Source organism: Heterodontus francisci, unplaced genomic scaffold (genome assembly GCF_036365525.1).
Source record: "Heterodontus francisci isolate sHetFra1 unplaced genomic scaffold, sHetFra1.hap1 HAP1_SCAFFOLD_43, whole genome shotgun sequence".
NCBI lineage: Eukaryota > Metazoa > Chordata > Chondrichthyes > Heterodontiformes > Heterodontidae > Heterodontus > Heterodontus francisci.
Window position 1 is genome coordinate 17,192,922 of NW_027141852.1, and position 13,610 is coordinate 17,206,531.

Genomic DNA, 13,610 nt, shown 5'->3' on the forward strand with positions numbered 1-13,610 from the left:
GAAGAGTTCAGGGCCAGCATGTTCCTGTTAGATGGAAGGGCAAGGCTGGCAAGTTTAGGGAACCTTGGTTGACGAGGGATATTGAGGGTCTGGTCAGGACAAAGAAGGAGGCATACGTCAGGTATAGGCAGCTGGGATCGAGCGAGTCCCTCGAGAAGTATAGGGGATATAGGAGTATACTTAAGAAGGAAATTAGGAGGGCGAAAAGGGGCCATGAGATTTCCCTGGCAGATAAGATAAAGGAGAATCCTAAAAGATTCTATAAGTGTATTAAGAGTAAAAGGGTAGCTAGGGAGAGAGTAGGTCCCCTTAAGGATCAGTGTGGCAATCTATGTGTGAAGCCACGCGAAATGGGCGAGGTCTTAAATGAATATTTCTCGTCTGTATTTACCGTGGAGAAGGTAATGGAAGCTAGTGAGTTCAAGGGAGGGAACATCGATATCCTGCAGCATATCAACATTACAAAGGAGGAGGTGTTGGAGGTTTTGAAGCGCATTAAGGTGGATAAATCCCCAGGGCCTGATCAGATGTATCCTAGGATGCTAAGGGAAGCAAGGGAGGAGATTGCTGGGGCGCTGGCAGAGATTTTTGTATCATCGTTAGCCACGGGTGAGGTACCAGAAGACTGGAGGATAGCTAATTTGTTAATTAATAAATTAAATAACAAATCATGTCGCCTCTTTCTCTTCTAAACTCTGGCGGAGACAAGCCTAGCTTGTCCAATCTTTCCTCGTAAGACAGCCCACCCATTCCATGTATTAGTCTCGTAAACTTTCTCTGTACTACCTCCAATGCATTTACATCCTTCCGCAAATAAGGAGACCAGTACAGTACTCAGTACTGCAGAAGAGGTCTCACCAATGTCCTGTATAGCTGAAGCATAACCTCCCTACTATTGTATTCAATTCCCATGGTGATAAATGATAACATTCTATTAGCTTTCCTAATTACATGCTGGACCTGCATACTAACCTTTTGCAATTCATGCCCTCGGACACCCAGATCCCTCTGCATCTCAGAGCTCTGCAATCTCTCACCATTTAGATAATATGCTTTTTTATTCTTCCTGCCATAGTGGACAATTTCCGAATTTCCCACATTATACTCCATTTGTCAGGTCTTTGCCCAATCACTTAACCTATCTATATCCCTTTGTAGCCCCCTTATGTCCTCTTCACAACCTACTTTCCTACCTATCTTTGTGATCAGCAAATTTAGCAACAATACCTTCGGTCCCTTCATCTAAGTCATTTATATAAATTGTAAAAAGTTGAGGCCACAGCACAGATCCCTGTGGCACACCACTCGTTACTTCTTGCCAACCAGAAAATGACCCATTTATGCTGACTCTCTGTTTCCTGTCAGCTAGCCAATCTTCTATCCATGCCAATATGTTACCCCCGACACCATGAGCTTTTATTTTCTGCAATAACCTTTGATATGGCACCTTATCCTTCTGGAAATCAAAATACAATACATCCACTGGTTCCCCTTTATCCACAGCACATGTAACTCCCTCAAAGAACTCCAATAAATTGGTTAAACATGATTTCCCTTTCAAAAGAACATGTTGACTCTGCCTGATTACCTTAATTCTTTCTAAATGCCCTGCTATAACATCCTCTGTAATAGCTCCAAACATTTTCCCTCAGACAAATGTTAAGCTAACTGGCCTGTCGTTTCCTGCTTTCTGTCTCCCTCCCTTTTTGAATAAATGAGTTACATTCACTCTTTTCCAATCTAACGGAACCTTCTCGAATCTAGGGAATTTTGCAATATTAAAACCAGCGCATCAACTATCTCACTAGCCAATTCAGGACCTGGCGACTTGTCAACCCGCAGCTCCAACAATTTGTTTCGTACCACTTCCCTGGTGATTGTAATTTTCTTGAGTTCCTCCATCCCTTCAATTTCCTGATATACGGCTAATACTGGGATGTTATTTGTATACTCAATAGTGAAGACCGATGCAAAGTATCTGTTCAATTCATCTGCCATCTCTTAATTATCCATTATTAATTCCCCAGACACACTTTCTATTGGACCAACAGTCGCTTTGTTAACTCTTTTCTTTTTAAAATATCTATCGAAACTCTTACTAGTTGTCTTGAAATTCCTTGCGAGCTTTCTCTCATACTCTAATTTTACCTTCCTTATCAATCTTTTAGTAATTCTTTGCTGTTTTTTTTAAATATTCTGTCCAATCTTCTGACCTGCCTCCCACCTTTGCACAATTATAGGCTTTTTCTTTAAGTTTGATAGTATCTTTAACTGTTTTCGTGAACAATGGATGGTGACTCCCACCTTTGGAACTTTTCTTTCTCGTTGAAATGTATCTATTCTGTGTATTCTGAAATATCCCCTTAAATGTCTGCCACTGCATCTCTACTGACTTATCCCTTAACCTAATTTGCCAGTTCACTTTAGCTCGCTCTGCTTTCATGACCTTATAATTGCCCTTATTTAAATTTAAAATACTAGTCTGGGACCCACTCTCCTCTCCCTCAAACTGAAAGTAAAATTCGATCATATTATAATCGCTACTACCTAGGGGCACCTTAACTATGAGGTCATTAATTAATCCTATCTCGTTGCACAATGCCAGGTCTAGTATAGCCTGCTCTCTGGTTGGCTCCAGAATGTATTGTTCCAAGAAATTATCCCCAAAACATTCTATGTACTCCTTATCTAGGCTACCTCTGCCCATCTGAATTTTCCAATCTATATGTAGATTAAAATCCCCCATAATTATCACAGTACCTTTCTGACAAGCTGCCATTATTTCTTCCTTTATATCCCATCCGACAGTGTGGTTAATGTTAGGTGGCCTGTACACCACTCCCACAAGTGACTTCTTGCCTTTATGATTTCTCATTTGTACCCAAACTGCTTCTGCATCCTGATCTCCAGAACTCAGGTCATCCCTCTCTATTACGCTAATACCATCATTAATTAACAGAGCTACCTCGCCACCTTTTCCTAGCTTCCTGTCCTTCCAAAATGCCATGTCACCTCCAATATTCACATCCCAATCTATGTCGCCCTGCAGCCATGTCTCTGTAATGACTATCAGATCGTACTTATTTATTCTATTTGTGCTCCCAGTTCATCTGTTTTGTTTCAAATGCTCCATGCATTCAGATACAGAGCATTTAGTTTTGTCCTTTTATTATTTTTGTCACCTCTAGCCTTATCTGTCGATTTACTCTTCGATTTGTACATTCTGTCCCTTCCTGTCACAGTCTGTTTATCATTTCCCATATTCATACCTTTCTCTCTTGCCTTGTCTCTCCTCCTTGATTCACCATATCTTCCCAAATTTGATCCCTTGCCCCCACTATTCAGTTTAAAACCGTCTCGACTTCCCTCGTTATGTGGCTCGCTAGAACACCGGCACCAGCACGGTTCAGGTGTAGACCGTCCCAACGGTACAGCCACCTCTTTCCCCAGTACTGGTGCCAATGCCCCATGAACCAGAACCCACTATTACCACACCTTTCTTTCAGCCGCACATTACTTTCTCTAATCTTATTTGTCCTATGCCAATTTGCACATGGCTCAGGTAATAATCCAGAGATGATTAACTTTGAGGTTCTGCTTCTTAATTTGGTGCCTAGTTCCTCATACTGACTTTGCAGAACCTCTATCCTTGTCCTGCCTATGTCTTTGGTACCGACATGGACCACGACGACTGGATCCTCCCCCTCCCATTGTATGTTTCGCTCCAGCCCTGAGCAGATGTCCTGAATCCAGGCATCGGCAGGCAACACAGCCGTCTGGACTCTTGCTTTTGCTGCAGAGAACAGAGTCAATCCACCTTACTATACTGTCCCCTACTACCACTACATTCCTTTTTTCTCCCTGTTTGAGCCGCAAACACTTACTGCAGACGTGTTTGCCCTGGATCACACTGGCATCCAGGAACTCCCACATGCTGCAGCTGTGACACATCACCTGTCCTGTCATCCTTAACGTGTTTCAATTAACTACTTAAATATTTTATTCAATTATTCATTTTATTGCATATTTTATTAAACTTACCATTAGTTTGTTTACTATTTTAAACGTGAGGACTAAAATGCATCTTAATCACTGACCAGATGCGCATCAAGCAGGTCGGTTCTTCCAAACCAATCAACTACCTGCTTGCCTGTGATGTCACAGCTTACCAGATCCTCACCAAACAGCTCCTTCCACTGCACCGAAGAAAGAACCAAATCCTGTGTCCTCACCCCAGCGGCTCTCTGTTTCCCTGCTCTCACTCTCCATTGTGATGTCACTCCTCGATTTTTTCCCCTGCTCTGCTCCTCTCTCTCTCGCTCTGTCTCCGAGTCTCTGCTTTTGGCGCATTTCTTCATTTGTTGTTCCGTTGTGCTCCTCTGTTTCTGGTCCAAAATCTGACTCTGGTGTGATTTGAACCCACAACCTTCGGATATCGTCTTAATCATTATTTAGAAGTCCAACACGCTATCCACTGCGCCACAGAGACTTACACATTTATATCAACATCACTAAGGACTTTGATCTTGTCAGCAGAGACGGGCTCTTCAAACTGCAATGGAAGACAGGCTGCCCTCCTGACCTCTTGGGCATCATCTCTTCTTTCCACGAGAACATGCACAGTTCCATCAGTTACAATGGAGCAACATCAGACGCTTTCAAGATCAGCAGTGGGGTAAAGCAGGGCTGCGTGCTGGCGCCAACTCTCTTCGGAACAGAGGAACATGGGAGTAAGCTATTCAGCCCGTCGAGCCTGCTCTGTCATTCAATTCGATCATGGCTGATCACCGACCTCAAAGCCCCTTTCCCATGCTATCCCCATATCCCTTGATGTCATGAGTGTCAAGATTTCTATCAATTTCTGTCTTGAACATGCTCAATGATTGAGCTGCCACAGCCCTCTGGGGCACAGTATTCCAATGATTCACCACCGTCTGAGTGAAGAAATTCCACCCATCTCAGTTTTAAATGGCCTACTCCTTATTCTGAGACGATATCCTTTGGTTTTAGACTCACCAACTAGGGCAAACATCCTGTCTACATCCACACTGTCACGCCCTGTAAGAATTTTGTCAGTTTCAATCAGATCACCTCTCATTCTTCGAAACTTTAAGGAATACAGGCCCAGTTTCCTCATAAGACAATCCCACCATCCCAGGGATTAGTCTGGTGACATAAAAACAAGAAATGCTGGAACCACTCAGCAGGTCTGGCAGCATCTGTGAAAAGAGAAGCAGAGTTAACGTTTCAGGTAAGTGACCCTTCTTCGGAACTGACATATATTAGAAAAGTCACAGGTTATAAGCAAGTGGGGTGGGGGTGGGGCAAGAGATAACAAAGGAGAAGGTGTAGATTGGACAAGGCCACATAGCTGACCAAAAGGTCATGCAGCAAAGGCAAACAATCTGTTAATGGTGTGTTGAATGACAAAGCATTAGTCCAGATTAGGTGTTAATGGACTGAATATTGAACAGCAGGAAGTACAAACCTGAAAAAAAACAGTAGGTAAGCAAACTGAACAAACTGAGATGAAATGAAATAAATGCAAAAAAAAGATTAGTCTGTTGACCCTCTGTTTCACCCCCTCTATGGCAAGTGTATCCTTCACAAGGTGAGGAGACTAAACTGTACACAATACTCCAGTGCGGATTCACCAAGGCTCTATACAATTGCAGCAAGACATCTTTACTCCTGTACTCATGACCCCTCGTGTGGGTACAACATACCATTTGCCTTCCTAATTGATTGCTGCACCTGCACAAGAGCTTTTAGTGTCTCAGGAACAAGGACACCCAGGTCCCTTTGGACATCGACACTTCCCAACCTCTCACCATTTAAGAAATACTCTGTCTTTCTGTTTATTCTACCAAAGTGAATAACTTCACACTTATTCACATTATATTCCATGTTCTTGCCCATTCACTTAGCCTCTCCAGGTCCCCTGGAAGCCTCTCTGCATCCTCCTCACAACTCACACTTCACCGAGCTTTGTGTCATCTGCAAACTTGGAAATATTACATTTAATCCCCACGTCCAAATCATTTATATAGGTTGTTAACAGCTGTGGCTCCAACACTGATCCTTGCAGTACCCCAATAGTAACAGCCTGCCATCCTGAGAAGGACCCGTTATTCCTGCTCTCTGTTTTCGGTCTGTTAACCAATTCTCAATCCATATCAGTATATTATCCCCAAGCCTATGTGCTCTAATTTTGTTTACTCACCTCCTGTGTGGGACCTTACCAAAGGAAAATACAAATACCACACATCCACTGGTTCTCCTTTATCTGTTCTATAGGTAACATCCTCAAAAATCTCAACAGGTTTTTCAAACCTGTTTTCCTTTTCATAAATCTATGTTGACTCTGCCCAATCATGTCATCATTTTCGAACTGTCTAGTTATCACATCCTTTATAATTGGCATATTCCTCTCCATGCTGCTATTGTACAATTTCAATTACTCAGATATAGGTGTTCACCTGCACATCAGAGCTGACGACAAGCTGTTCAACTTGGCAAGACTGTGCGCCAAGACCAAAGTGGGTAAATTCCTAGGCTGTGAGTTGCTATTTGCTGATGATGCTGTGCTGACATCCCATAATGAAGTTCAGTCACAGCAGCTTGCAGATCGGTTCTCCCTGGCCTGCAAAGAGTTTGGACTGACAATCAGCATCAGGAAGATGAAAGTTACGGGCCAGGACGTAGAGACTCCACTTTCCATCAACATCGACAACCTCACTTTGGAGGTTGTCAACAGCTTCACATACCTTCAATCAACAATCACCAGCAATCTGGCCCTTGATGCTGAAATCAGCACCAGGATTGCCAATGCTGCAGCCGTCATGTCAAAGTTGAGAAGACAAGTGTGAACCGACAGCAAACTGACCGAAAAGACAAAGCTCCACGTGTACCAGGCTTGTGTTCTCAGCACCCTCCTTTATAGTAGAGAAGAATTAACAACTTATACAAGCCAAAAAAAGCGGCTGAACAGCTTCCACCTCCACTGCCTCAGATGGATACTGGGCATCTCCTGGCAGGACAGAGTGCCGAATGCGGAAGTACACCAGCGTGCAGGGATCCACAGCATGTTTGCCCTCTTGAGTCAGCGGTGACTCTGTTGACTGGGCCAAATGGATGACGGTCACATTGCCAAATACATGCTCAATGGTGAGCTTGCTATCAGCATGAGATCAACAGGTCAGGGAAAAAAATCAAGTCCTTTGGAGAGGTTTGAGTTAATTCAGGAGAGGGGCATGGATTTATCAATGGGAGTTCATGCTTGTCGAATCTAACTGCATTTGTTGACAAACTATCTGAGAATACTGATGAAGGGAATGCAGTGGATGTTGTTCATATGGATATTACGAAAGCATTTTATAAAGTACCACATAAAAGGGTGGTTAACAAAATTGGGGTACATGGATTAGGAGGGTCAGTGTCCATTTGGATAGTAAATTGTTTTGAAGACTGAAAACAGCGAGTCATATTAAATGGTTGTTGGTCAGACCGGAGGATAGTCGACAGTGGTGTTCCCCAAGGGTCAGTGCCAGAACCACTGCTTTTTTTGCTGAAGGTAAGTGACTTGGATCTTGGAATACAGAGTAGAATCTCAAAATATGCCGATGACACCAAACTTGGAGGAGCGGCAAATAGTGAGGATGATATGAACTGCCTGCAACAGGACAGTGATAGGCTAGCAGAATGGGCAGACAGGTGGCAGATGGAATTTAATAGTGACAAGTGTGAGGTGATGTATTTTGGCATAAGGAATAGGGAGAGGCAATATATACTTAATGGCACAGTTATAAAGAGTGTGCTGGAATGGAGGGACTTGGGGTTCATGTGCACCGATCTTTGAAGGTGGCAAGACATATTGCGAGTGTGGTTAGCAAAGCATATGGGATCTTGGGCTTTATAAATAGAGGCATTGAGTACAAAAGCAGGGTTGTTATGCTGAACCATTATAAAACTCTGGTTAGGCCCCAATTGGAGTGTTGCTTCCAGTTCTGCTCAGCAGACTTTAGAAAGAATGTGAGGGTCCTTGAGAGGACGCAGAGGCGATTTACCAGAATGGATCCAGGGATGGGAGATTTTAGTTACAAGGTTAGGTTGGAAAAGCTAAGATTATTCTGCCTTTCTCAAAGGAGATTGAGTGGAGAATTGATAGAGGTGTATAACACCTCCAGAGAACAGGCCATCCTGGACTGGGTATTGTGTAATGAGAAAGGATTAGTTAACAATCTTGTTGTGTGGGGTCCCTTGGGGAAGTGCTCCCATAATATGATAAAATTCTTCATTAAGATGGAGAGTGAGAGAGTTGATTCCGAGACTCGGGTCCTGAATCTAAACAAAGGAAACTATGAAGGTATGAGGCGGGAGTTGGCGATGATAGATTGGGGAACGTTGCTTAAAGGGTTGACAGTGGATAGGCAATGGCTAGCATTTAAAGAGCGCATGGATGAATTACAACAATTGTTCATTCCTGTCTGTGCAAAAGTAAAACAGGAAGGGTGGCTCAACTGTGGCTTACAAAAGAAATTAAGGAAAGTATTAGATCCAAGGAGGAGAAATATAAAATGGTCAGAACAAGCAGCAAACCTGAAGATTGTGAGCAGTTTGGAATTTAGCAGAGGAGGACAAAAGGATTGATTAAGAAGGGGGAAATAGAGTATGAGAGTAAGCTAGCAGAGAACATAAAAACTGACTGTAAAAGCTTCTATAGATATGTGTAGAGAAAAAGATTAGTGAAGACAAATGTGGGTCCCTTACAGTCAGAAACGGGGGAATTTATAATGGGGAACAAAGAAATGGCAGACCAATTAAATACATACTTTGGTTCTGTCTTCACAAAGGACGATACAAATTACCTCCCAGAAATGTTGGGGAACATAGGGTCTAATGAGAAGGAGGAACTGTATGAAATCTGTATTAGTAGGGAATGTTTGGGAAATTGATGGGATTGAAGGCCGATAAATCCCCAAGGACTGATAATCTACATCCCAGAGTACTTAAGGAGGTGGCCCTTGGAATAGCAGATGCATTTCTGGTCTTTTTCCAAAATTCTGTAGACTCTGGAACATTTCAAATGGATTGGACGGTAGTTAATGTAACTCCACTATTGAAAAAAAGAGGCAGAAAGAAAACAGCGAATTATATACCGGTTAGCCTGACATCAATCGTGGGCAAAATGCTGGAGTCCATTATAAAAGATGTAATAGCAGAGTGCAATAATAACTCGTCTCCACTCCTAGTATTTCTAAATCCCACACATTCACTATAATGTGAACAATTATTTCCTGTTGTGTCTCTCTCAGATTTGTAAACTTCACTGTATTGGAGTGAGGTGACATCTACTGGCGGGTAGCAAGAACTGCAATCAAGCAGCAGAAACTCCACAGTCTGTCAGGGTTAAAGAAACATAGCAATGTGAGGATACAGCGAAGTGGTTTGATTGGGTCGATGGAGACATGATTCCACTTGTGGTGGTGTCTGAAGCAAAGGCCAGAAATACAAAATTGTCATTAATAAAAGAAATGAGGAATTCATGAAAAATGTAGTAACGTAGTGAATGGTTAGAATGTGAATCGAATAGAAAATGAGATTGGATGGTCAGAAGCATTCTGAAAGGATGGCTGAAACAAAAGGTGAGTGCCCTGAAACGTTAACTGTGTTTCTCTCAGCACAGATGCTGCCAGAGCTGCTGAACATTTCCAGCACTTTCTGTTTTTATTTCAGCATTTGCAGGATGTTGCTTTGATCTGAAATATAAAATGGATGATTGGCTGGGGGGTTCCAGTGAAATTCCACAGCAGCTAAAGAAACCTGACTGGTCAGTGGCTCGTTGGTCTAGGGGTATGATTCTTGCTTAGGGAATGTGGTTGATTAACATGTAAGAAATGCAAGATTCTAATCCCAGATGAGCCCTGGCCTGCTGGCATGTTTAGATTAAGGTTATCTTATGGTTTCAGCCTTGCAGAAGGTGGAATTGACTTCCAAACGGAGCTGGCTTGAGGACCAGACAGCTGGATTCAAAGAGCTTGTCGACAAAATTGTAATTAACTAAATGTACAGATAGCCAAGTGGGAATATAAAGTTGTTGCAGTAATTGAGACCTGACTCCAAAAACAACAGGAATGGGTTCTGGAATGGAATGGAATTCTTCAGTGCTTCTGTTGTTTGGCTTGCATTGACTCATCGATTTTCTTGTTTTTCACTTTGTCGATGCCTTTGAATAATTGTGGATCCTTCTTCAGGGTGTCTCCTTTCACCAGGTAGTTCTGACCTCCGATGATGTTGATTGTAATCAGCTTCAATTCGCTGAAAGTTTTGGAAGTGAGCAGATTTCCTTTGCTTGAGTCGACAACATGGAACTCAGTCTGACATGTGGACCCATGGGAGGATTTGAATGCCATCCCTGCGTTGGAGTTGCATCCATCCAATAAGAGACCGAGTAGAAGTGACAGTTCTGTCAGTCGAATATGAGACTTTTAATGGCAGGGTTGTGAGTTTGAGTGCCATTCTGTTTTTCCCTTTTTTAAGGCTTCATGAGCAGAGAGTACAGGGAGTGTTTGAAATGAGCAAGTCTCGCTTTGATTCAGGACTCTTACCTCTCAGCAGCATCTCACTATGAAAGATTGAATTTGATCTCATTTCATTCTCAGCTCGGGGTCTGTGCGGCTCAGTGGCACTTCTGGCTGTCTCCCGCTTCACAATCCATCAGTACTGAGAAAGCAATGGGGAATATTACTCACATGTTGTGTTCTTTAATTTTTTGGAAAACTTGAATGTATGTATTTTCTTCCAAAACAAGGACACCAAGCTGCTGTTAATGTAGGGCTGAAATAGCTCAGTTGGGAGAGTGAGACTGAAAATCTAAAGGTCCCTGGTTCAATCCCGGGTTTCAGCAATTTCGCTTCCTTATGCGTCCCTTGCCTTGGTTCTGATTTTCCAGTTGCACAATTTACTTTGAGATTATTTCCCAAGCACCATTGGATTGAATTTGAGAAACAACACAGAGTCATTTACAACATCGAAGGTGGTCATTTGGCCTATCACGTCCATGCTGGCTCTCCCCGGAGCAATCTAATCAGTTCCACTCACCAGCTCGATCCCTTTCCTCCTGCAAGTTTCTTTCCTTCAAGTATCCATCCAATTTCCTTTTCAAATCATTGATTGTCTCTGCTTCCACCACACTCGTGGGCCAAGACATTACCACCCACAACATAAAAAATTCCACCTCATCAAGGATGGGAAATACTTACATCTTCTATATTTGCTTATTCTCTATTTCTATGAGAATAGACTGGCAGTCAACATGAAAGGAAACCCAAAAATCTTCGAGCAGCATGTAAATGATAAGTGGGTAGTAAGAGGTTGAGTCGGGTCTATTAGGGACAAAAAGGATAATATAAGCTTAGAGGTGCAGGGCAATGTTAATCTACTTAATGAGTACTTTGCATCAGTGATCACTAAGGAAGTGGAATTTGACAAAATATCAGTTGAAGTGAAGAAAGTAGAGGCAATGGAGAGAGTACAAATTAGGAGAGGGAGGTACTAAAAAGGCTGACTGTGCTTCGGGAAGATAAATCACCTGGTCCGGATGGCTCACATCCCAGGTTGCGAAAGGAAATGCGGATGCAGATAACGGAAGGGCTTGCTATAATCTTCCAATCTTCCCTGGATATGGGGGAGGTGCCAGAGGATTAAACAGTGGCAAATGCGACACCCTTATTCAAGAAAGGGTGTAAGGACAGTTCGGGTAACTACAGGCTAGTTAGATTAACAGCAGCGGTGGGTAAGGTTTTAGAAAGAATAATCAAGGTAAGAAATCAACAGTCACTTGGAGAGGTTCGAGTTAATTAAGGAGAGTGAGCATGGATTTATAAATAGGAGTTCATGCTTGACTAATCTAGCTGCATTTTTTGATGAACTAACAGAGCAGCTTGATGAAGGGAATGCAGTGGATGTTGTTTATATGGATTTTAAGGAAGCGTTTGACAAGGTACCACATAAAAGGGCGGTTAACAAAATTGAGGTTCGTGGTATAGGAGGGTCAGTGTCCAATTGGATAGAAAATTGGTTCAAGGACAGAAAACAGCGAGTCTTATTAAATGGTTCTTTGTCAGACTGGAGGATAGTCGACAGTGGTGTTCCCCAAGGGTCAGTGCTAGAACCACTGCTTTTTTTGCTCAAGGTAAGTGACTTGGATCTTGGAATACAGAGTAGAATCTCAAAATATGCCGATGACACCAAACCTGGAGAAGCGGCAAACAGTGAAGATGATATGAACTGCCTGCAACAGGACAGTGATAGGCTAGCAGAATGGGCAGACAGGTGGCAGATGGAATTTAATAGTGACAAGTGTGAGGTGATGTATTTTGGCATAAGGAATAGGGAGAGGCAATATATACTTAATGGCACAGTTCGAAAGAGTGTTCTGAAATAGAGGGACTTGAGGTTCATGTGCATCAATCTTTGAAGGAGGCAAGTCATATTGCGAGAGTGGTTCGCAAAGCATATGGGATATTGGGCTTTATAAATAGAGGCATTGAGTACAAAAGCAGGGAAGTTATGCGGAACCATTATAAAACTCTGGTTGGGCCCCAATTGGAGTGTGGCTTCCAGTTCTGCTCAGCAGACTTTAGAAAGAATGTGAGGGTCCTTGAGAGGACGCAGAGGCGATTTACCAGAATGGATCCAGGGATGGGGGATTTTAGTTACAAGGTTAGGTTGGAAAAGCTAGGATTATTCTGCCTTTCTCAAAGGAGATTGAGTGGAGAATTGATAGAGGTGTATAACACCTCCAGAGAACAGGCCATCCTGGACTGTGTATTGTGCAATGAGAAAGGATTAGTTAACAATCTTGTTGTGTGGGGTCCCTTGGGGAAGTGCGCCCATAATATGATAAAATTCTTCATTAAGATGGAGAGTGAGAGAGTTGATTCCGAGACTCGGGTCCTGAATCTAAACAAAGAAAACTATGAAGGTATGAGGCGGGAGTTGGCTATGATAGATTGGGGAACGTTACTTAAAGGGTTGACAGTGGATAGGCAATGGCTAGCATTTAAAGAGCGCATGGATGATTTACAACAATTGTTCATTCCTGTCTGTGCAAAAGTAAAACAGGAAGGGTGGCTCAACTGTGGCTTACAAAAGAAATTAAGGAAAGTATTAGATCCAAGGAGGAGAAATATAAAATGGCCAGAACAAGCAGAAAACCTGAAGATTGTGAGCAGTTGGAATTTAGCAGAGGAGGACAAAAGGATTGATTAAGAAGGGGGAAATAGAGTATGAGAGTAAGCTAGCAAAGAACATAAAAACTGACTGTAAAAGCTTCTATAGATATGTGTAGAGAAAAAGATTAGTGAAGACAAATGTGCGCCCCTTACAGTCAGAAACGGGGGAATTTATAATGGGGAACAAAGAAATGGCAGACCAATTAAATACATACTTTGGATCTGTCTTCACAAAGGAGGATACAAATTATCTCCCAGAAATGTTGGGGAACATAGGGTCTAGTGAGAAGGAGGAACTGTATGAAATCAGTATTAGTAGGGAATGTTTGGGAAATTGATGGGATTGAAGGCCGATAAATCCCCAGGGCCTGATAA

The 13,610-nt window shown here is 42.6% G+C and overlaps 1 non-coding gene across 1 annotated transcript; it reads right to left on the reverse strand.

The window, feature by feature from the left end:
- Window positions 1-4,398: 4,398 nt before the first annotated feature.
- On the reverse strand, window positions 4,399-4,489 carry trnar-ucu (transfer RNA arginine (anticodon UCU)). Its single transcript is given in 2 exon segments — window positions 4,399-4,434; window positions 4,453-4,489. It is a non-coding gene; the product is annotated as a tRNA-Arg (tRNA).
- Between the last annotated feature and the right edge of the window lie 9,121 nt (window positions 4,490-13,610).